Here is a 21,765-nt window from a genome sequence, read left to right as displayed (position 1 = left end):
GGTACTGAGGCTTGAACTCATACCTTAGACATTGTCCCTTACCTTTTTTCATTCACAGCTGATGCTTGAGCAACATCGCCACTTATAGCTTTTTTTGTGTGTGTGTACTGGTTCTGGGGTTTGAATTTAGGCTCTAACCACAGTCCATGAGCTTTTTGCTCAAGGCTAGCACTCTACCACTTGAACCAGGGTTCCACTTACAGCTTTTGAGGTATTATTGGAGATAAGAGGCTCATGGGCTAGCTTCCAATCGTGATCCTCAGATCTCAGTCTTCTGAGTAGCTAGGATTACTGGCAAGAGCCACCAATGTCCAGTCACTTTTAGCTTTTTGGTGGTTAATTTGAGATAAAAGTCTCATGGACTTTCCTGCCTGGGCTGGCTTTGACTTGCAGATCTCAGCCTTCTGGGTAGCTAGCATTACAGGCATGAGCCATTGCTGCTAGTTTGTTGTTCAGTATTTTTACCACTGTAATGGAAAGAGAAAAAGGAGAAATTAATCATTTTTTTAAAAAATAAGCACATTTTGTATGTGTGTGTATGTGTATGTGCCAGTCCTTTGGCTTAAAATCAGGGCCTGAGTGCTGCCCCTGAGCTTTTTTGCTCAAGCTAGCACTCTACTACTTGAGCCACAGTTCTACTACTACATTTTTGGCAATTAGTTGAGAAAAGTCTGGTAAGCAAGGCTTCAGATCTCAGCTTCCTGAGTAGCTAGAATTACATATGTGAGCCAAAGGCACCTGGCTTTAAAGCACATTTTAATTGGCCAGTTTTTCATGATTTGGACAGTTACCTAATTTGTAGGTAAATTAACAGTTTAACATAAGGCAGTTTACATGTGATTAAATGGAAAATAAACCTTTTACAAAATAGATTCAATTGTGTATAAATTTATATTGTATAAATGTTGATTATAGAAAACAGGACATACAGGAGTCCTTTACGATTGATCAGCTTTTGGGAAGAAAGTTAACTAGTTATGTGGAAGAGGTAAATGGTAAAAGGGGATAGATAAAGCCCAATGTTTATAGCTTTCACCTGTAATCCTATCTACCCAGGAGGCTATCTTAGGATCATGGTTCAAATCCAGCCCAGGCAGAAAAGTCTATAAGACTTTTAATCTTCATTTAACCAGCTGAAAATGGAACTATGGCTCAAGTAGTAGAGCTCCAGCCTTGAGTGAAAAACCTAAGGGAGCCAGGCACTGTTGGCTCATGCCTATAATCCTAGCTAGAAAGCTGAGATCTGGGATCTTGTTCAAAGCCAGCCAGGGTAGGAAAGTCCGTGAGACCTATCCTCCAATTAACCACCAGAAAACTGGAAGTGGCACGAAGTGGTAGAGTGCTAGCCTTGAGCATAAGAGCTCAAGAACAGTGGCCAGGCCCCAAGTTCAAGCCCCATGACTGATAAAAAAAAGAAAGAAAAAAAAAAGCTAAGGACAGCACTCAGGCCCTGAATGCAAGCCCAAAACCAGCACGCACGCGCGCACACACACACACACACACACACACACACACACACACACACACACACACACACACACACACACACACACACACACACACACACACACAAACCCAAAGCAAAACTGACCTAACAAGATTTACAATTTAGTTCATTCTTGTCATAGGACTAATTGGTGAAGAGCAACCATAGCTGGCCCCATAATTTTCAGAGTATATAGGGCTTCTTATTCAAAAGGCAGGAAAAAATGGTGTCAGTGTTACTGAAGTATGGTTTTTCCTGTCTGTAGTCTTCCCCTTGACTTGACATGGTATTTTTTTTATATTTAACATCTTTTATTTAATATCACTCAGTAGTAGTTTTAATTAGTAGTATGAAGTTTACCACTCATCTTTTTTGTTTTTTTTTCTGTCAGTCATGGGGTTTGAACTCTGGGCTTGGGCGCTGTCCCTGAGCTCTTCAGCTCAAGGCAAATGTTGTACCATTTGACCCACAGTGCCACTTCTGGCTTTCTGGCAGTTAATTGGAGATAAGGGTCTCCTGGACTTTCAAACCCTGGCTGGCTTTGAACGATGATCCTCAGATCTGTAATCCTGAGTAGCCAGGATAACAGGCCTGAGCCACTGACTCATTCTTTACATCTACAATGGTAGCTTTCAAAACAAAATAACATTTAATTCACACAAAGAATCACTGTTATGATACAACATTTATCCTGTACCTGCTACATAGGGATGTATTTTGTCCTCTTGCAGCTGTTTTTCTTTCTTTTCTTTCTTCCTCTCTCTCCCTTCCTTCCTTTTCTTTCTTCCTTCCTTCCTTTTCTTTCTTCCTTTTTCTCCTTCCTTCCTTTCTTTCTTTCCTTTTATTTATTTATTTTTTTTGTTGGTCGTGGGGCTTGAACTCTGGGCTTGGGCGCTGTCCCTGTGCTCTTCAGCTCAAGGCAAGCACTCTACCACTTGAGCCACAGCACCAGTTCCGGTTTTCTAGTGGTTTATTGGAGATAAGAGTCACAGACTTTCCTGCCCGGGCTGGCTTTGAACCGTGATCCTCAGATCTCAGCCTCCTGAGTAGCTAGGATTACAGTCGTGAGCCACTGGCGCCTAGCTTTTTTTCCTTCTTTTTTTCCTTCTTTCCTTCCTTCCTTCCTTCCTTCCTTCCTTCCTTCCTCTCTCCCTCTCTCCCTTTCTTTCTTTTTGTGCTAGGTGCTAGTTCTGGGGCTAGCATTCAGGGTATGGGCACTCTCTCTGAGTTTTTTTTTCCCCTCAAGGATAGTGCTCTACTGCTGAGCCACAGATTAATTTCTAGCTTTTTTTGGTAATTATTTGGAGATAAGAGTATCACGGACTTTCCTGCCCAGGCTGGTTTCAAACTGAGATCCTCAAATCTCAGCCTCCTGAGTAATTATAATTAGAGGCATGAGCCACTAGCACCTTTTCTTTCACTTTTTGATAGGTGTACATTCTGTCAGCATTCTCTGTCTTTCTATCTTTGGTTTTAGTATGAACAAGGAAAAATTAAATGGAATGTGGGTTGCCATGAGAGGTAGTATGAAGGCTCTGGCTGGGGAGAACATATACCCTTGACTGAGGAATAGTCTTTCTCTACTGGGGAAGGCCATCCTCTTTGAACAGGAGGCTTTGGGAGAGATGACCTGGAGCTATGAGGGAGGAAGGGAACATTGTGAGTCTACTGAGATTCTGTGCTTGTGGGGAAACATGACTGCTTTATAGAAATAGAGCATCAAGAAACGACAAGACACACACATCGTATACACCTCTTCTGCTCACACATGTATTCTAAAGGCAAAAATATGCCAAGCATAGAAGCTTGTAATCCCAGTGCTTTGGAGGCTAAAGCAAGAGGAATGAGAGTCTGAAGCTTCCCTGGGCTAGATAGTGAGCCCAAGCCAACCTGGGGTAAAGACTGATACCCTGAGTCAAAACAAAGCTGGGTGCTGGTGGCTACACCTGTAATCCCAGCTAAGGAGGATGAGTTCTGAGAATCGTGATTCAAAGCTAGTCCAGGCAGGAAAGTCCGTGAGACTCTTATCTCCAATTAAGCACCAGAAAACTGTGGCACTGTGCCTCAGAGTAGTAGAGTGCTAGCTTTGAGCAAAAGAGTTCAGGGAGGGATAGAGCCAAGGCCAAGAGTTCAAGCTCTATGACCAACAAAAAGAAAACAGGAAGCAAAATACAAAACAAAACAAAAGGGCTGGGATGTAGCTCAGTGGCAAAGCGCTTGCCTAGCAAGTGCAACATCCTGGGTTCGATTCCCAGTACCAAAAAAGAAAAGACAAAAAAAAAATTACAGTTAAAAAACAAAACAAAAAAGCCAAAATGGTTTGGAAAGAACAGATAAAGTAAGTATACAAAAGAACACAATGCAGAACCTTAAGTAACACTAACATTTATATGGAAGATATGTCTTCAAAAGATCTTAGCCAGGTGCCAGTGGCTCACAGCTCTAATGCTAGTTACTTAGTAGTCTGAGATATGAGGATCTTGGTTTGAAGCCAGCCTAGGCAGCAAGGTCTGTGAGATGCTTATCTCCAAACCTGTTGATCAAGGGGTGACAGATTTTGTAGCCAGATAGCCTTCACATCCACTATCTCTAATTAACCACCAAAAACCTGGAAGTGAAGTTGTAGTTCAAGTGTTAGAGCTCCAGCGTGAGCACAAAAGCTCAGGGACAGGGCCCAGACCCTGAGTTCAAGCCCCAGGACTGGCAAAAAAGAAAGAAATGAAGAAGAAAGAGAGAGAGAAGGAGGGAGGGAGGGAAAGAAAAAGAAAGAAAAAAAATGAAAGGAAGAAAGAGAAAGAGACTCTTAAGAATTAGCAGTCTTAAAATATTAGAGAAAATATAGTAGAGGCTGGTGTTACACATAGGTAATTTAAAGCAACATTTTTTTTTCCAGTCCTGGGCCCTGAACTCAGGGCCTGGACATTGTCCCTAGCTTCTTTTGCTCAAGGCTAGCACTCTACCACTTGAGACACAGTGCCACTTCCGGCTTTTTCTGTTTATGTGGTAGTGAGGAATCAAACCCAGGGCTTCATGCATGCTAGGCAAGCACTCTACCACTAGCCACATTCCCTGCCCAGACATTTTTTTTAAAAATCTCATCATTAGATGAATAGGTTGGTAGAGCCAATCTCTAAAACATTCCTTGTCTATTTCTAACTTCTGGTAGCACTTGAAAATCTTTGGCATTCCTAAGCTTACAGCTGCACTACTCCAGTCTTCACCTTCAGTGATGTTTGTGTGGTATTCTTTCTGTGCCTCTGATTTCCATGCCCCACCCCCTGCTTGAATCAAGCAGTCATATTGGATTGGAGACTCAGACTACTCCAGTGTGACTTCATTTTAACTAATTGCACTTGGAACAATCCTATTTTTTTTTTTTTATCAACAATCCTATTTTTAAGTGAAGACATATCCTGTAATACTAGTCAAGATTTCAACGTATCTTTTTTTTGGAGGAGGATATAATTCATTTTGTAAGAAACCTAAAAACCCTGATTAATATTTATTGGTTGCATAGATAGATGCACTACAGAGCAGGAGCAATATGCTGCTCTAAGCTAGAGGTGAGATGCATACCATTTGTGATGCTGTGGGTCATGTGTTGAAGGCATGGTTCCTACATGATGGTTCTCATTGGAGATGGTGGAAAATTTAGAAGATAAATTTGGTTGAAAGAGATAGGTGAGTAAGAGTATGCTCTTAGCTGGGTACCGGCCGCTCATTCCTGTAATCCTAGCTAATCAGGAGGCTAGATCTGAGATCTGAGCAGGTCAAAGCCAGCCCAGGCAGGAAAGTCCATGAGACTTTTATCTCCAATTAACCAACCACCAGAAAACCAGAAGTGGCACTGTGGCTCAAGTGGTAGAGCTCACCTTGAGCTGAAGAACTGAGGGACAGCGCCCAGGCCCAGAGTTCAAGCCCCACGACCGACCAAAAAAAAAAAAGTATGCCCTTGGAGAGTATATTGGAACTCTGGCTGCTCCCTCTTCCTCTTTGCTTCCTGGCCCCCATGAGGTAAATACTGTTGTCTACCATCTGCTTTCCTCCATGATGTACTGCTGCACCACAAGTCCATGAACTGAAGCCTCTAAAGCCATGAACCAAAACAAATTTTCTTCCAATTTTTTCCCCATGCATTTTGCCTGACTAACATATCACTCTAGTGGGGGAGGGGTGAGAAAAAGTAGGTAGCTATAAAGACTGACATTAGGAAATTATGACATCTGGAGACTTCAAATTCTTTTTTTTTTTTTTTGGGGTCCGGTCGTGGGGCCTGAACTCTGGGCCTGGGCGCTGTCCCTCAGCTCTTTAGCTCAAGACTAGCGCTCTACCACTTGAGCCACAGCGCCACTTCTGGCTTTTTTCTTTTTGCTTATGTGGTGCTGAGGAGTCGAACCCAGGGCCTCATGCATGCAAGGCAAGCGCTCTACCACTGACCCTCCTTCCCAGCCCCGAGATTTCAAATTCTATATGAAGCCGGAAGTGAAATCCTTCCTTAAGGTGAGGGGGAAGTTGCGACAGGGAAGGTGAAGTTAAGGCATATAGAGAAAGGAAGGCTGAGATGGGAAGGACACTGATGATTGCCTTGTAGCACTAAGGGTCTCTTTGAGGTTGGAGATGAATTTAATGATGGCACAACTTAGCAAGGCTCAAAATAATACTGACCCTATTATTGCAAAAGCATATGATAAGATTAACCCATAGTTGGAATTTTGCTAAGAGATAAGAGGATAGGGGGTTGTAGAAGGCCACTGCTAAGCTTTGGAACTAATTTGCATAGAAAGGAATTTAAAGACAAATGGGTTTTGGTATGAAATTCAAGGAGATTATCAGCTTTTTGTCCCATAAACCTCCTTGGTATTCTAGTGAAGTCGACTGAACCCTCCTCAAAAAAGTACTGTTTTTTTTTTTCTGCCACTCTTGGGGCTTGAACTTGAGCTAGGATGCTATCCCTGAGCTTTTTTGCTTAAGGCTAGCTCTCTACCACTTGAGTGGCAGATCCACTTCTGGCTTCATCTTCAGACAGCAACTTCATCCTAAATTCTTCAAAATGTGTAAGAAGCAGTAATCTAGAAAATGATAGCTTTGCCGGGCGCCGGAGGCACACGCCTGTAATCATAGCTACTGAGGAGGCTGAGTTCTGAGGATCACGGTTCAAAGCCAGCTCAGGCAGAAAAGTCAGTGAGACTCTTATCTCTAATAAACTACTTGAAAACCAGAAGTGGCGCTGTGGCTCAGGCGGTAGAGCGCTCTTGAGCTGAAGAGCTGAGGGACAGCACCCAGGCCCAGAGTTCAAGCCCCACGACGAAAGAAAAGAAAGAAAGAAGAAGGAAGGAAGGAAGGAAGGAAGGAAGGAAGGAAGGAAGGAAGGAAGGAAGGAAGGAAGGAAGGAAGGAAGGAAAGAAGGTTTCATGTAGAACAAAAGATTGCAAGCTCAGTAGTATGATCATGAAAAGATTAGAGGGTTTTGCACCAAAATGAGAAGTAGAGACAGAATTGTCAGTAGATACAAGGAAAACACTGACCTTAACTCTGTATCAGAGGCATGTACAAAAAAAAAAGGTCTGTAAGAGAAAGTAGTGTCTTCCTGAGCAAATCAGATTTTAAATTAGAACAAGGAAGTGGAAGGCAGGCACAAATCATGGGAGAATTTCTTTCTTTTTTTCTTTCTTTCTTTTTCTTTTTTTTTTGGTAGGTCATGGGGCTTGAACTCTGGGCCTGGACACTGTCTCAGCTCTTCAGCTCAAGGCTAGCACTCTATCACTTGAGCCACAGCACCACTTCTGGATTTCTGTGGTTTTATTGGAGATAAAGAGTCTCTCAGTCTTTCCTGCCCGGACTGGCTTTGAACCTCGATCCAGATCTCAGCGTCCTGAGTAGCTAGGATTATAGGCATGAGCCACCGGCGCCCGGTGGCGCCCGGCGGGAGAGTTTCTTATTTCAGTAGACTGAGTAGTAAAAACACATAGAAAGAACAATTGTTGGGGATAGCATAGACTAGAATGACTATAAATTGATGTGAAAAGGTAGATTGCTAGAGAAGTTAATATTTGGAAAGGTAGCTTTTTTTTTTTTTTTTTGTCCGATCATGGGGACTGAACTCTGGGCCTGGGCGCTGTCCCTCATCTCTTCAACTCAACGCTAGCACTCTGCCACAGAAGCCACAGTGCCACTTCTGGTTTTCTGGTGGTTAATTGGTGATCAGTGTCTCAGACTTTCCTGCCTGGACTGGCTTCCAACAATGTTATCCTCAGATCTCAGCCTCCTGAGTAGCTAGGATTACAGGTGGGAGCCACCAGCACCCAGCAGCACTGTACCTCTTGAACCACAGCTTAACTTCCAGCTTTTTGTTTACTTGGAGATAAGAGTCTTACAGACTTTCCTTCCCTGTTTATCTTTGAATCACAATCCTCAAATCTCAATCTCCTGAGTAGCTAGGATTACAGGACACTGGTGCCAGGCTCCTCCTTTAGATTTTTTTCTGCTGAGGTATTTTGTCATAATAATAAAGGAACAAAGAGGGGCTGGGAAGGTGGCTCAGTGGTAGAGCGCTTGCCTTGCATGCCTGAGGCCCTGGGTTCGATTCCTCAGCACCACATAAGCTAAAAAGAAAAAAGCCAGAAGTGGCACTGTGGCTCAAGTGGTAGAGTGCTAGCCTTGAGCTGAAGAGCTGAGGGACAGCGCCCAGGCCCAGAGTTCAGGCCCCACAACCGGACCCAAAAATAAATAAATAAAGGAACAAAGAAAGTAATACAGTAACAACGAAAGTAGCATCAAAATTTAGATTTGAATTCTTTTAAGCTGCCACAAAAGTGTATTATGTCATCCTTCTTTTATTTTTTACAAAATACAAAATGATGGGAATCTTCAGCTAATATTTATTTTGTGGATGTCACCATTTAATTTTGTAAATTATGAAATGTGACTCAAGTGGCCTACCAAATACAAGACTCTGAATTCAAACCTCAATACAAACAATTATGTAGCTTAAAACACTGGATTAAAAAAATCAGCATGAGATCGTGGGTAGTAAGCTCAAGTAGTAGGGCCTAGGATGTATTGAATTTCCATTCTCACACACACACACAATCAGTAGTATACTTTGAGAAAGGAGAAGAAAAATGTATCAGTCAGGCATTCAATTTTCAGGTACGTTTGAAATTTTATCAACAAGGAGATGGGCAGATATATAGTTTATTGAGAAATATGAGTAGTGTAAAACAGAACTGGTTACAGAAAGGATATCAGAATCTTGACTGTATGCTATAATATTCTAGTGGCCCACGTTTCAAATTTCCATCTGACCCAAGTGTAGTGACATATCTTGATGCAATTTTCAGTGAGATATATTTTTCCTTCCTTTCCTAGCATACTTTTTATAAATTATAATTTTATTAAGGTATTGTACAGAGGGGCTTACCATTTGATAAGTCAGGCAATGAGTACATTTCTTTTTTCAGACTACATAGTGTTCTGACAATTTAAATTTTTTTCTGGATAATGGTGTGCATGCTTGTAATCCTATCTATTCATAGGACAAATACATATTCAGTTTTTCTTTTTTAAAAATTTCAGGTCAGAGTACCTCATAGTCAGTGGCAAGTTCTTCCATGAAGAGTACAGATGGTGCAGTTGCTTCTCTCTCGGATGCTAAAGCATCACTGCTTACATTAATTCTGTATAAGCAGCAATGTGGTAATATTCTGATTATCTTTTTTAACTAGATTAAATCAATAAATAAAACTTTTTTCTCTTCTTCCACTTCAATACCATTCTTTATTTTTTGGTCGGTCTTGAACTCTGGACCTGGGCACTGTCCCTGAGCTCTTCAGCTCAAGGCGAGTGCTCTGTCCCTGAGCCACCCACAGTGCCACTTCCAGTTTTCTGGTGGTTAATTGGAGATAAGAGTCTCATGGACTTTCCTGCCCGGGCTGGCTTTGAACCATGATCCTCAGATCTCAGCCTCCTGAATAGCTAGGATTACAGTCCTGAGCCACTGGTGCCTGCCTCATTCGCACAATTATTTTTGGAAAGTTTCCTTTATCTGCAATTTTGAAACTGATGTTTTGCTTTACTAGTATCCTCTACAATCAAATTTGGTCATCAGGCTTGACCTTAGGGATGGGTACTGAGCTGTTCAGCTCAGGCCCAGTGCTCTACCACTTGAGCCACAGCTCCATTTCGTTTACTGGTGGTTAATTGGAGATAAGAATCTCATGGACTTCCCTGCCCTAGCTAGCTTTGAACTAAGGTTCTCAGATCTCAGCCTCCTGCGTAACTTACTGAAGCTGGCTTCAATTTTTTTTTTTTTTTTGGTCAGTCATGGGGCTTCAGCTCTGGGCCTGGGCACTGTCCCTCAGCTCTTCAGCTCAAGGTGAGTGCTCTACCACTTACGCTACAGTGCCACTTCTGGCTTTTTCTGCATATATGGTGCTCAGGAATTGAACCCCGGGCTTCACCCATGCAAGGCAAGCACTCTACCACTGAGCCACCTTCCCAGCCTCCAAATTCATTTTTTTTTTAAAGAGCATCATGAATTCACAGATTAGATTAGCATTGTATTAGCCAGATTTTTTCCTGTGTTTTGTGTTTATGTGCAGGGGCTTTCCTTGTGCTCAAGGCTAGTGCTCTATCACTTGAGCCTCAGCCCCACTTCCAGCTTTTTTGAGTGGTTAATTGGGGATAAAAAAATCTCATGGTCTTTTCTGCTCCGGTAGGCTTTTAAACACAATCCTTAGATCTCAGCTTCCTGAGTAGCTGGGTTACAAGTCTGAGCCACTGGCTCTTTAAGATCAAGAGTTGAATTTTTTTTTTTTTGGTCAGTTGTGGGGCCTGAACTCTGGGCCTGGGTACTGTCCCTCAGCTCTTCAGCTCAAGGCTAGCCCTCTACCACTTAAGTCACAGTGCCCACTTCTGGCTTTTTTTTTTCTGCTTATGTGGTGCTGAGGAATCGAACCCAGGGCCTCATGCATGCAAGGCAAGCACTGAGCCACCTTCCCAGCCCCTGAAATTTCTTTTATAATGAACTATGTAAATGATCCCTGAAAGTATTTTTTTTTTTTTGGGTGGGGGGTCCGGTCGTGGGTGAACTCTGGGCCTGGGTGCTATCCCTCAGCTCTTCAGCTCAAGGCTAGCACTCTACCACTTGAGCCACAGTGCCACTTCCGGCTTTTTTTTTCTGCTTATGTGGCGCTGAGGAGTGGAACCCAGGGCCTCAGGCATGCAAGGCAAGCGCTCTACCACTGAGCCACCTCCTCAGCCCTGAAAGTAGTTTTTATGTTATTATTCTAAGTAAAAATTTTATATGTACTCTGAAATGCCTTTTCCATTATTCACAGGTCTTTTAGAGAGCTGGAATCATAGCAAGATAAAAGATTGTACTGTGCTTGATTTTATTCAGTTTTCTGTCATTGACAAAATACTTGAGAGATAGATGAATTCAAAGAAGGAAAAAAGTCTTTTTTGGTGAAAGTGAAGTTTGAAATCAGGGCTTAATTGCTAGGTTGGTGCTCTATCATTTGAAGTACACTTCCAGCTCTATTTCTGGCTGGTTATTTTGGAAATGGAGTATAGTAACTTTTCTGCAGATTGGCCTCAAACTGTCTTCTGGATTTTAGCCTCCTGAATAGCTAGGACTTCAGGCATGAGCCACAAGCACTTTGCTAGGAAAGGTTTATTTTAGCTATGGATTCAGAGATTTTAATTCATGCTCATTTAACCTACTGCTGTGGTCCTGTAGCAAGTCAGATCATGATGGGGAACATGGATGGTAGTGTGCTATTCACTTCACAGCAGCTAAAAAAAAAATTCCAACCATAACAGGATTCTAAGATTAATTTCCCAGACCCAATTATGTGGCACTCTAGCACCTCAGCAGTGGACTACTACCAAGAAGAGTAAAGTCAGAACTCAGAGACAAAGGATTCTGGCCCTTAAAGTTACCCTCTTCCCCAACCCCAATGTGGTCACTAAAACTTCTAAGTCTTCACAAACTTGGACTGTTCTCTGTACATTGTCAAATATAAGTATAGGAACTTGAACTTTCTATTCAGTGATGACCCTATACCACTTAAGCTACTGCAGACTTTCGCTGATTAATTAGAAGTTTCATGGAAGCCAGGCCCTAGTAACACATGGTAATTCTTGCTACTCAGGAGGCTAAGATCGGAGGATTGTGCTTCAAAGGCAGCTGAAAAGTCCCCATGAAACTACCTCCATTCCCCACTCAAAAACTGGAAGTGGCACTGTGGTTCAAGTGGTAGACCAATAGCCTTGAGCACAAACAGGCTCAAGGATAGTGTGGGAGCCCAACTGACCAAAAAAAAGTCTCATGGATCTATCTTCCCAGGTTGGTTTTGACTCCCAATCCTCACATCTCAGCCTTCTGAGTAGTTAAGATTACGGGCATGAGCCAACAGTGCTCTATTTAAGAATCTTTTTTTTTTAATATTTCTTTGCAAAGATACTATACAGAGGGTTACAGTTACATATTTAAGAATCTTTTATGCTAGTCCTGGGGCTTGAAGTCAGGGTCTGGGTGCTGTCCCTGAACTTTTGGGCTCAAGGCTAGCTCTGCATCACTTGAGCCACAGCTCCAACTAACTTAATGAAGACAAGTTACAGACTTGTGGCAGGCTTCAAACGGAGATCCTCAGATGTCAGCTTTCCAAGTAACTAGGATTAATAGTGTGTGCCATTGGTGCCAAGCTTTAAGTACTAATCTTAGGGAGGAAAGATGAAAAGGATGTTGAGTGCCAGGGAAAAGGGGACTGGCAAAAGGGAAGGCTTAGATTCAAATGAAGTCTCACAAATCTTAACTGGAAAATGGTGAAAAAAGCCATGGAATGAGCCAAAACCTTTTTCACACACACTGGCCAAGTAGCTGGATTTATGAAGAATATTAATCAGTTCAGAGGACTAGTCTGAAGTCAACTGTGGTTCATGTTTAATTCCTAGCAATAGGACTAATTTTAGAAATGGTAGATTTGGGCCTACAGTATTTTTATATTACCTGAAAGTATTAAAGGCAAGAGGAAAATAATTCCTATTGGCTAATATTACTAAACCCAGATGTGCACATTTTGCCTTTAATTTCTAAAACCAATGTCTTTAAGACTTAGGAATCTGAGTTCTCTTCTAAATTGTTAGGTTCTGAGGGGTAAATTCTTTTTGTGAAGATACTGGGGCTAGAACTCAGACCTCAGCTGTCTCTGAGGTTTGGCTCAAAGCTAACATGTCCTTTCTACCCATTAACTCCACTTGCAGCTTTTTGTCGTTGTGCATTTTAACTCAGGGCCTGGGTGCTGTTCCTGAGCTCTTCAGCTCAAAGAGAGCACTCTACCACTTGAGCCAGTCCCACTTCTGGTTTCCTGGTGGTTAGGTAAGTCTCAGCCTCTTGAGTAGCTAGGATTATAGGTGTGAGCCACCGATGCCCAGCCCACTTCCAGCTTTTTGATAGCCACTAAGAAAACAGGAAGTGGCACAGTGGCTCAAGTTGTAGAGCATCAGCCTAGAGTACAAAAAGCTGTTTAGAGCCTGATAGGTATATATACACGTTATTTACTGCACACTAAACATTGGTAAACTAGAAATAGTGTCTAGCCTATCAATGAATGGTGATTTAGTAGTCTTTTGCAAAAATTCAAACTTCCTTGCTTATAAACTTATTTGTTCCACATCTGTCCTTGTTGGCACCCAAATATATCACACAGGTTCAAGATAATACTAAGCATATTCAAAATGTTTCTTTTCTCTACCTGAGTTGGTCTTGACTCAAAGTAACTTTTCCAACTCTAGGCAGAAAATATTTTAGTTCAATGTATTTAGCCTTTGATTTTTCCACCTCTATCCTCCTTAACAGAGATTAGTACTGCAGAAGTCATCAAAATGCACAGTACTAATTTGGTTCATATCAAGACTAACATGACACTTCATGCCTGAAACACCTCAGCATTCACATAGGAAGTGGAGGCTGGAGCACTGAATTGGAGGCTGGTTGGCCTAGAGACTCAAACAAGACAAAAACTACTGAGAGGGGAAAAAAAAAACAGAAGCAACTAGTGAAGAGGTCAGCGTTTTAAGTATTTCACCATGCTAAGTCTTTACCAGCTTTGAGAGAAGGGCAGGTAATACCATTTTCCTCCAAAGTCTTATGCGTGATATAAACATTTAGATGTTATACCTGTCTGGCCCAATTCTAGCTAATAGTCCTCACTTCCTAAGTGAAGTTACTCATTATTGTAGATGCCCTTGAACTGTTATTCCCAGCCCCAAAATTTCTATTTGTAGGGTCAAGATACTGCATCTGCATAGACTTGGGAAGCCATTCACCTATATGCCTAGCTCCCTCAAACCCATTTTTGGCTTAGGTAACTAGTTTATCAATTATCTACAATGAATCATCATCCCATAAATGTCATTATAATACATGCTGAGTCACTTTCCTTAATTTCCCTTAAAGATGCTATTATGAAATCCCAAGAATTTGATTCTTTAATAAGGTCCCTAAAACAGCTACTATGTGGTGGCACTAAGAATTTAGCATGTCAGGGCTGTGAAGGTGGCTCAGTGGTAGAGCATTTGCCTTGCATGCATGAGGCCCTGGGTTCGATGCCAAAAGAAAAAAGCCGTATGTGTCGCTGTGGCTCAAGTAGCAGAGTGCTAGCCTTGAGCTGAGGGATAGCGCCCAGGCCCAGAGTTCAGGCCCCACGACCGGACCCCCCCCCCCCCAAAAAAAGAATTTAGCATGTCATTGGAACACAAATATGGACATGAGACAAATTCAAACTCCACAAGATGGAGCAAAAGCAGTAATGTGCCAAGTGTATAACAAAAGAACGTTGTAAGGTACTATTATGACTGAAGCCCTTAGATCAATCTTTGCAGGAAGGTGGCTCAGTGGTAGAGTACTTGCCTTGCATGCACGAAGCACTGGGTTTGATTCCTCAGCACCACATAAGCAGAAAAAAAAACGGAATTGGGGCTGAGGCTCAAGTGGTACAGCGCTAGACTTGAGCTGAAGAGCTGAGGGACAGTGCCCAGGCTGAATTCAGGCCCACAACTGACCAAAAAAAAAATTAACTTGAACAAGTAGAAATAAAGCTGAAGAAATAATTGTACAGAAGGCTTGAACAGTTAGCACAATACAAACCCACCCAAGTCTTAGAATTGTACAAACATAAAAATCAGCATTGCCACTGGTGTTACACACTTGTAATTAGCAAGATATCAAGTAATATATCAATTAATCCCTATGTAGATCTGATCAAAAGGTACCAGGGTTACTGCTGTGTTATGGCCAAGACAGCATAATGAACCTTGCTGATTTCTAGTTATGTCAAATGGAATAATCACGCTCAACCACAGACACCTTTTTCCAATCTCCCTGTTTAACAGGTGACGTAGCTTCATTTCAGTGCCCTTCTTAACTGAGTATTCCATGGAATCTACGAAATTACTAGATTCTTCCAAGTTGGCACAAAATTAAGTTTAATCATAATTACGTATTACAAACGCAGAGACTTAATACTTGTATTTTTCAAAATTTTAAGTTTTCTTTCCAATTTGTCTTGTCTGGATATCTTTACCAACTTTTCTTTCTAGAATCCTGCTATTGCCCCTAGAAAATAAAGAGAAAAGAATTACAAAATTATCAGTAGTAAAAACATCTCATTTAAAAATAAATTCACAATGGTCTATCTCAGAAGCCAGATCCGTAGTTTTTTTTTTCAACAGGAATTCAGGTTCGGGATAGCATCATCATTATAGACCAAAGACACAGTATCTGGTAATTGTTAAGTAGTTTCCACTTACAAGTGTTTTAGTATCTCAGGAACTCAGGAGCAACTGTCTCAGTGTATGGGCACCCTCACTGTAGACAGAAAAACAAATGAACAAAGATTTCCTCATGTATATAAGTAGATTACTTCATTTCAAACACTAGGATTTCAACAGCTCTTACCTTGAATTTCCTTTCGTAACGGATGCGATAAATCACTGAAACACAGCGCCATTGTTCCTGCACGGAGGGAAACGAACAATTGAGATCAGTCACCATGTCACGTGGCTTTTCAGCACCAGGCCCCTCCCATTCTCAAAACCAATAGTTTTCTGAGGAACAAAGCAGCCCCTTAATGTCGGCTACCTCATTATGAAATAAGATAGGAAAACGACGCTTGCCACGTCGGCCTGCCTTGCTCATTAACTGACCTTCCAACCCAATCTCTAGTTGAAGCGTGGGGGGGGGGGGCAGCCGACGGCCACAATCCAGCATGGCGCCCGAGGCCTACCTCCTTGTGCGTGAGCTCCAGGCCAGTCGCCACTTCCGACTCCAGCTCTATGTGAAAGGCCGTCCATCTTCGGTCCCCACACACAAGGTTCTCACAGTTATTACTCTGGGCTGAACTCTCCAAGGTCGCTCCCAAGGGCGGAAGGCCTCAACTACGTCGCGTACCCCCATCTTGCGCTTGAATCCTGGCTTCACCAGTAGCAAAGACCGAAGCGCCGCAGCTCCAAGTCCGAAGTAAAAGGAGGAGGGACGCCCCCTGCAGCTCCTTTTATAGCCTCTTCCGAATCGGACCGAGGCCGCCCCACCCTCTCTCTTCCTATTGGACGCGGGAAGAAGAGAGGGAGGAGCTATCTCATGAGACGTCCCAACGGGAGCGCGCGCGGTAGGTCTTTTCTTTGCGGACGTTCCGGGGCGTGGCGCGCGCGCCGCTGGCCCGCCCCTCCATTCTCAGGCACGCGCTCGCCGGCCGTCCGTGGCTTCCGAGTCTGGCGGGCTCCTGGGCCCTACGTGGCGCGGGAGTGGCGCCAGAATTCAAACTAACAGTCGCCTTCGGAGGCGAGGCCGTACTGCCGCTGTCCTGTGAGCCAAGTCCTCTAGGGCGCCGGGAGTGACTTGAGTATCCAGCGCTGGGCGGCCTTCGTGTCGGCCCGGTGGAGAGAGAAGGTGCGCCGGCTAGGTGGCGCCCTGCGGGGCTTGGCACGCCGGCGGCCGCTGGATCAGCCGGCTGGCGCTGCCCGCCACCAGCCCGAAAAGGGAGGCAGGCGAGCCGAACGGCCGGGCTGAGAAAGCTGTGGACGGCGCGCTTGTCGGCCCGAGGGCCGCCCTGCGGCGCAGCCCGCGACCCCGGCGCCGGAGCGGGCGCCCGGCTTCCCGGCCGCAGCCCTCCGCGGAGACCGCGAGCCGGACGCCCACCCCTCCCTCCCCGTTCACCGAGGCCGTTCCGGACCTGGCCCGGGGTCGCTCGGCTGACAGATGGTTTTCAGTTTCCCCGTACTGAGTTGGATAAAGGAGTCATTTGAGACGTAGCCCCGAACACGACCCTCCAGAGGACAGACTGAACAATTCAGAAGCAGTAATGCTTTCAGGTGTTAGCACGTGTGAGTGAATCGGTGTGTTGCACACTTGAGGGAACTGAGGCTTTGCTTTCATAGCGCTACTTACTCATTGGACTTGTTTTACGCGTGCGCCTATGTTCCGTTTTCCTCCGTGAAGTGTGTGTAAAGAACACATCTGGGCTTGTGCACTGCTGTTTATGTCTCTGGCTTAGCATGGTGGGGGTAGTTTGTCAGTAATCACTGGTTCAGTAATAGTCTCAAATGGCTTTGGAATCAGAATGAAGATCAAATTCCAGATAGCAAGGTTAGGATGAAAAACGAAATTTCCCCACCAAAAACCGAAGTGCTGTTTAATTGGTTAGAGTTTTATCGCTTTTTCGTATTGTTAGCAAGGTACACTACATATTTGTCTATCGCTCATAATGTTAAAAAAAAATAAAACAGTCCGAAAACATAAAAAAGCAAAATAAGGTAGATTTTTCTGCATCCCCGTGAATTTTCTCTCCAGTTCTATTATCAGGCAGTAACCACTATCAAAAGTTATACACATTAACAGTTATAGGATATTTGTTAATATCTTTTCATATAAAAAGATATCTGTTGGGGCTGGGAAGGTGGCTCAGTGGTAGAGCGCTTGCCTTGCATGCTCAAGGCCTTGGGTTCGATTACTCAGCACCACATAAGAAAAAAGAAAAAAAAAAGCCGGAAGTGGCGCTGTGGCTCAAGTGGTAGAGCGCTAGCCTTGAGCTGAAGAGCTGAGGGACGGCGCCCAGGCCCAGAGTTCAGGCCCCACGACCGGACACCCCCCCCCCCAAAAATATATCTGCTGTACATATTTTACGTATTGGTGGAATGGGTATACTCTGGCTTATTTTTCCTTCTGGCAAATATAGCCATTTTATCAGTACATAGATGACTTTGTTCTTTTTATAGCCTACATACTATTCAATTATTAATTTCACTACTACATATCAAACTGTACTGTGAAATATATGTTTATCAATTAACTTTCCCCGTCCCTTCCCTCCCCCTGCCCCCCAGTCCTGGGGCTTGAACTCAGGGCCTGGGCACTGACTCTGAGCTTCTTTTGCTCGAGGCTAGCACTCTACCAGGAGCCACAGTGCCAGTTCTGGCTTTTTGTTTTTGTTTTGTCATTGGGTTTGAACTCTGGTCCTGGGCGCCATCCCTCAGCTTTTCAGCTGAAGGCTGGCGCTCTGCCACAACTTGAACCACAGCACTGCTTCCGGTTTTCTGGTGGTTAATTGGAGATAAGAGTCTCAGTGACTTCCCTACCTGGGCTGGCTTTGAACCTCGATCCTCAGATCTCAGCCTCCTGAGTAGCTAAGATTACAGGTATGAGCCACCAGTGCCTGGCTGGGGTTTTTCTGTATATGTGGTACTGAGGAATTGAACCCAGGGCTTGATGCATGTTAGGCAAGCACTCTACCACTAAGCCACATTCCCAGCCATCAGTGATCTTTTGATCTGTAAAATCAGTTTGTAGAAGCAAGTCAAAAGTTAAGTTTACGAGTGCTGGTGGTTCACACCTGTAATCCTAGCTACTTAGGAGGCTGAGATCTGAGGATCATGGTTCAAAGCCAGCCCGGGCAGCAAAAGTCCATGAGACTCTTACCTCCAATAAACGCTTAGAAAACCGGAAGTGGTGATGTGGCTCAAGTGAAAAAGCACTAGCCTTGAGCTGAAGAGTTGAGGGATAGTGCCCAGGCCCAGCAATCAAGCCCATAACTGGCCAAAAAAACAAAAAGTATAAGCTGGGCGCCGGTGCCTCACACCTGTAATCTTAGCTACACAGGAGGCTGAGATCTGAGGATTGTGTTTCACAGCCAGCTGGGACAGGGAAGTCCACCAGACTCATTTCCAATTAGCCACCAGAAAATGGAAAGTGGTGCTGTGGCTCTTGAGCTGAAGAGCTGAGGGACAGCCCCAGGCCCACCTAGCGTTTCAAGCACCACCACTGACAAAAAAAAAAAAAAAGTTTATTTAAGTTTATGATAGATTTTGTTAGTTGTTCTCACTTTCACTTGCACTAAAGGTTACGTTTTGTGACTATCTTTTTTTTTTTTATTTCTTTAAAAAAAAAAAATCTTTAAGTAGTTATACAAAGAAGTTCCCATTCTACAAAACAGTATATGAATACAAGGTGTATGACAACATTGTCACCCATCGCTCCTAACTCATCCCTTCTCTTGTGACTATCTTTTAAAGTGTGGATTTGCTTTTGTTAATTTGAGGGCCTGGGTTGTGCCCTTTAGCTTTTTTCCACTCAAGGCTAGTGCTCTACCACTTGAGCCACAGCTCATTTCCAGCTTTTTAGTGGCTAATTGGAGATAAGAGTTTCATAGACTTTCCTGTTAGGGCTGACTTCTATCCATGATCCTCAAATCTTACCCTCTTGAGTACGATTCTAGGTATGAGCCACAAGCACATAGCTTGAATATTTGTCTGTGTGCACGTGGTCCTAAGACTTGAATGCTGTCCTTTAGTTTTGTTGCTCAAGTCTTGTGTTCTACAATTTGAGCCACAGCTCTACTTCTGGCTTTTTGGTAATTAATATGAGATAGGAGTCTGATGGACAAAAGGAGTCTCAAGTCAGCCTGTACTGGCTTGGAGCTGTGATCCTCAGTTCTCAGCCTCCTGAGCATCAGCTAGGATTACAGGCCTGAATCACTGGTGCCTGGCATTGAAGTATGTTTTGTGAATTGAAAAACAGATGTGGCTATTATGGGGTGGTAAATGAAAATGAGATCCAACATTATTTTTGAATCACTGCAATTTTGACCAATCACTTGCTCAAAATTTTTTTTTATCTTGATTTATCAACTGGAACATGGTAAGCAAAAAATCAGGACATTTCTAGGCTCTAACCAAAGCAGAATCTTGTGGACCCCCCAAAATCAGCATTTTAACATTAGGTTAATACTGTTTAGCAGAAATAAAATATGAATCACAAGTGTAAGCTGTCTGTGTAATTCTAAGTGTGTTTTTTGATGGATTAAATATTTATTTCATTATCAATAAATCAGTCCAACATTGTCTTTTCTTTTTTTTCTTTTTTTTGTCAGTCGTGGTGCTTGAACTCTGGGCCTGGGTACTGTCCTTGCCCTCTTCAGCTCAAGGTGAGCGCTCTATCTCTTGAGCCACAGTGCCACTTCTGGTTTTCTAGTGGTTTATTGGAGATCAGAGTCTCAACGGACTTTTCTGCCCAGGCTGGCTTTGAACCGTGATCCTCAGATCTCAGCCTCCAGAGTAGCTAGGATTACAGGCATGAGCCACCGGCGCCCGGCTTGTCTTTTCTTTATCCTCCTTCCCCTTTTCTTTTTTGAGATAAGCTCTTTGTATAGTCTGGGCTGCCCTCAAATTCACTGATATGTCCAGTAGGTCTTAAAATGGCAATCCTTGTGCTTCAAGTTTGCAAATGCTAGGATTATAGCATATGCTACCATGTCTAGTTTGGACACATTTTCATGTCAACGTTTTAATATCTAAATATGGCAATGGTTGAATTAAATTAGTCAGACACTAGTGACTGATGCCTGTAATCCTAAACTACTCAGAAGGCTGAGATTGAGGATAGTGGTTTGAGGCCAGCACAGGCAGAAAACTTTGCTAGACTACATCTTTAACCAAAAAATGTAGGGCCGGAGGCCCAATTGAAGTGGTAAAGTGTCAGACTTAAAAGCTCAACCCCTGAGTTTAAAGCCCAGAACTGCCAAACACAAAACAAAACAAATTCCAGAAGCAACAAAATCTTATTCCTCTTATGGCCAAGAAGTGAAAAAGAAAATTAGGAAGTAAACAGGATTCTATAATCCCCTTCAAGGGCATACCTCCCAAACCAAAGACTATTAGACCCCTTCACTTGAAATTTCCACCATCTTTCATTATTAGCAAGCTGAGAGCCAAGCCTTTAATACATGGTCATTGGTGAGACATTTAAAATCTAAACTTTTACACTTCATATTAGAAATGAGAGATTTGGGTACTGGTGGCTCATGTCTGTAATTCCAATTACTCAGGAGGCTCAGACTTGGAGGATGATTATAGTTATAATCCAGCCATAGGTAGAAAATTCTCTCCAGTTAGCAGTTAAACTTGATCAAGTGAACTCTAGCCATGAATAAAAAAGCCAAATTAGAGCTGGAAGCCCCTGAGTTCAAGCCCTGGTTCAGGAAAAATTTTTATAAAAGAAATTGGGGCGGGGGGAGGATTGGAGGGGAAGGGAAAGTTGGAGAAAAATAAGGGAAGGGGTAACAAGTTTGACAAGAAATGTACTTACTACCTTACTTACATAACTAACCCCTCTGTACATCACTTTGTCAAAAAGAAAAAATCAGGAGGATGAGTACCATTGATTCACACTTATAATCCTAACTATTCAGGAGGCTGAGATCTAAGTTCACAATTTCAAGGTAGTCTGAGCAGTAAAGTCCAGGAGACTCTATCTCCAGTTAACTACCAAAATAAAAAAGCTGGAAGTGGAGCTGTGGCTCAAATGATAGTGTGCTATCTTTGAACTTGAGCACTAAAGTGCACAGGCCCTGAGTTCAAGCCCCTGGACTGGCACATGTGTACGTGAGAGAGCATGCAAGCCCGGACGCGCGCACACACAAAGACATCATGAAAAAAAGAAAAGAGACACTTTCATTAACTAAGGTTTTCAAGTCTGTCTGATTGCCAAACCACAATAATGTCACCAGGACATGATATTTTTGTATTGAAGAAAGAAACTGTGGAGGAAGAGAGGAAGTAGAACAGAGCCTGGGAAGCTAAGGGAACAAAAACTGGACAGAAAGAGAGCAATTAAGAGATACCTGCTTGGGAACAAGAAAGTTGATTTTGGTTATACTAAATTTTGGATTGAACATTTGGTTACATTTGTCCATCTGATGTGCGCCATCAGAAATGTGGAACTGAAG

General features: G+C 43.2%; 1 long non-coding RNA gene and 1 other non-coding gene across 2 annotated transcripts; both read right to left on the bottom strand.

Annotated features, from left to right (window-relative positions):
• Positions 1-14,957: 14,957 nt before the first annotated feature.
• On the bottom strand, positions 14,958-16,029 carry LOC122107763. The gene is made up of 4 exons (XR_006147412.1): positions 15,775-16,029; positions 15,447-15,503; positions 15,299-15,356; positions 14,958-15,104 (listed from the first exon to the last, which is right to left on the bottom strand). It is a non-coding gene; the product is annotated as an uncharacterized LOC122107763 (long non-coding RNA).
• LOC122107812 lies at positions 15,183-15,256 on the bottom strand. The gene has a single exon (XR_006147421.1). It is a non-coding gene; the product is annotated as a small nucleolar RNA SNORD50 (small nucleolar RNA).
• Positions 16,030-21,765: the final 5,736 nt, after the last annotated feature.

Source organism: Dipodomys spectabilis, unplaced genomic scaffold, assembly GCF_019054845.1.
Source record: "Dipodomys spectabilis isolate Male_0828 unplaced genomic scaffold, ASM1905484v1 ptg000053l, whole genome shotgun sequence".
NCBI classification, from domain to species: Eukaryota; Metazoa; Chordata; class Mammalia; order Rodentia; family Heteromyidae; genus Dipodomys; species Dipodomys spectabilis.
This window is presented reverse-complemented; position numbering and strand designations above follow the sequence as displayed.